Below are 3,002 nucleotides of genomic sequence, written 5' to 3'. Positions count from 1 at the left end.
GAGAGCGCTGTACATTCACTCCCCCCACCTACAATCCCTGCCGGTACGAGACTCGAACCCGCAACCTTGGGTTATGAGTCCGACTCTCTAACCATTAGGCCACGACTTCCCCTAACACCCAAGCCAGTGCTGTTAGCGCTACATAGTTCAATAATAGGGTCAGCGCTACCCTTACGAAAATTAACCAGGGTATTACTGCAAATAAAAATACAAGTGGCAATCGATACGCCAAAAATAAACAAACAAATAAATAAAATGTTTTTACTATAATTAAACCATGGTTAATTTATTTTCATCAGGGTAAACTATGCACAGAGATTAATGCACAGTAGTATATAAATGCATGTTGTTTACAACATCTCAATCTGCTTATAAAGACTGCTCAAGCTGTTATTAAATGGTACATTTCTTTCTGCTATTAAGAATATTTTTCATTTTCTATATAGGTTTGGGAACAAAACAAAATACCCTTTTTGGAAAGACACAAGAATAAAAACTATACTTTAAAAAAGTGATTCTTTATTAGTGTCAATTACTAATTTAAATACTTACTTTAAAATATCTGGGAGACCATAAAACTAGGTAAACTTAGAAATACATGCAGGTATAACTATAGGCCTATACAAACGAAACTATACTTTAAAAAAGTGATTCTTTATTAGTGTCAATTACTAATTTAAATACTTACTTTAAAATATCTGGGAGACCATAAAACTAGGTAAACTTAGAAATACATGCAGGTATAACTATAGGCCTATACAAACGAACAAACATACAGTACAAACACACAGAGTGAGACCTGAACATTTACCAGCCCTAATAATAATAGTAATAATAATAAAAAATTGGGACTTTAGATGCAATTAAGTGATTTAGGGACTACAACGGATGTAAATATGGAGCTGCATACTGGCTTGAAGAAGGGCGAGGGGACAATAGTATTTGATGTATTTGAAATTGTATGTATTGTAGGTGGTGTGGGTCTTCTATTGATCTTAACTGATGCTCTATATACTGACAAAAGGCATATATGCTGTCATTTTTGGGTGGCTGCAGATTCTGGTGCTTCTCTGTCAGGACTTTTAGGGTTTCATTTATTGCCCCAAGAATGGCAAGGTCTTGGGCTTGTGCAGGATCAGATGAATATCTTCTTTTACTACGCCTTTTTTTCCCTTTAGGCTGGACCTCTTCCTCCTCCTCTTCCCTTTCTTGTTCTTCCTCTTCTTGCTCCTGCTCTTTATCATCACGTCTGTCATCACAACTATATCTAAATAACTGGCTCATCTTGTCTACATAAACAGAATATTAAAGATGACAAAGGAATGCCGTGTGTTGCAAGTTTAAATTCACACTGAGCAAGCTACAAAACCTCAATCAGTTAACGTTACTTTGTAGCATTTTAGTGCAAGCCCGTTTACCAAACAACTTTGCAACCATTTGCTTGCTAAGACACTCCATTGAAACGCAATTGCGACCCACAACTGTGTAACCATGGTAATATTGTAAGGCAGTTTTATTATAATAATAATATATTGTCAAATAAATTTCCGTTGTGAAATTTCCCAAGCGCTGTAGCGATATCTGATCGCATTCCCCCTCGCGTTGCGGTTGGTATACTCGGCCACACCCACCGCATAAAGCTCTGGCCTCTCCTCCCAAAGATCCAAAAACTGTTCCTCTTTCTGGTTTGTCCAGAAACCTGCGGGTTTGTCCAGAACCCTGCCATTTTTAAAGTTATTTTCCTAAGCGCGCCCAGCACCTACTTGCCGTTTTGCCGCATTGTCATGGCAATGGTTCGTGGCCAGGTCAGATTATGTCAGAGTTTGTTGTGGTTTGTAAAACAACACCCTTTTTACCTTGTCAAAAACAGCTCTTTTCAGAGCAAACCGTTTTCTTGCATGTCGCTTTAAATGCAAATGAGCTCTGCTCACCCCGCCCCTCTCTTCCGAGCAGCTCTCTGAGAGACGGTAAACTTTAGCTGCATTCATCATGAAACTTGCTAACTAGCACGGTATTAGGAAAGGCGATTTGCAAAGATTCATAAAAAAAATGTATACTCACTTCTTCTGTAGGTGAAGCTGGATCACAAATGATTCGCGCAAACGTATACGCATTAAGGTAGATCGGGGGCTCAGCGGCTCAGATGTTGGGAGTAAATGACGACTGCTATGTTCATTATTACATCCAACAACAGAACACCTAAATCGCTTAGGATCCATTCTTGTCTACATCTGCTCCGGCGGTGAAACAATGGCGGACTGATGACAGTTCACTCAGGACGGGTCTAAGGTAAGACACCAGGGCTGCGTTCCAGTTCATTTTTTTATGCCCTTCACTCGCAAACTGCCCTCCGTCTCGTTCACTCGGATGTACGTCATTGATTACGTTGCATGAGTGCCCACTTCTAGAAGAACCCTTACAATGGGCTGAACTGGAACATCCCAAGCCCTTGATCACTTAGAATCCGCTATACAGTTGGTTTATTGTTTACATTTTTCCCCTGTTTTTTTATTTTATTTTGAATTTGTTTGGTGCAGCATTCTATATGTATATAGGTATGCTTGGGCTGTTATAAATGTTTTAAAAAATCATTTATATATTATAGAGTTGTATGGGGTGGGGATAAATTAATCGCGATCTGTCACAATCGTGTTGCATTGTGGTCTGTGGAGCGGCCTGAAGTGTGCATATGAAGCAGACTCGCTCCCTCAGTCAAAATCGAAGGGTCGAGGGTCTGTCCATATAAACTTACCTCGTCCACTTCACGAAGTGGAACGCACTTCAAAATGGCAGCGGGGATTAGGGTTGTGACGGTGAGGAAATTTTCCCACCGGTTAATCGACGTGTGACAACACCGGTAATACCGGTATCACCGCGGGGCGTTCCTTCTTTTCCTCGCTTTCCTTCGCTTTTAAATAGCTTGTAAAAGCTGTGCGCGCGTTTTACTTTTACTTTCACTTTCAAATAGCGGCAATTCGGAGTAAAGCAATTGTTCGTTTTTA

General features: G+C 40.1%; 1 long non-coding RNA gene across 1 annotated transcript in view; it reads left to right on the top strand.

Moving 5' to 3' along the window:
* Window positions 1–1,249, top strand: part of LOC107663832 (uncharacterized) — a 2,044-nt gene extending 795 nt beyond the window's left edge. Inside the window, exon 3 of the long non-coding RNA XR_001631389.1 lies at window positions 1,179–1,249. This is a non-coding gene — a long non-coding RNA (uncharacterized LOC107663832). The remainder of the gene's footprint in view (window positions 1–1,178) is intronic.
* The last annotated feature ends 1,753 nt before the right edge of the window (window positions 1,250–3,002 follow it).

The sequence above is a fragment of the Sinocyclocheilus anshuiensis genome, unplaced genomic scaffold (assembly GCF_001515605.1).
Source record: "Sinocyclocheilus anshuiensis isolate Anshui unplaced genomic scaffold, SAMN03320099.WGS_v1.1 scaffold976, whole genome shotgun sequence".
In the NCBI taxonomy this organism is placed as follows: domain Eukaryota; kingdom Metazoa; phylum Chordata; class Actinopteri; order Cypriniformes; family Cyprinidae; genus Sinocyclocheilus; species Sinocyclocheilus anshuiensis.
This window is presented reverse-complemented; position numbering and strand designations above follow the sequence as displayed.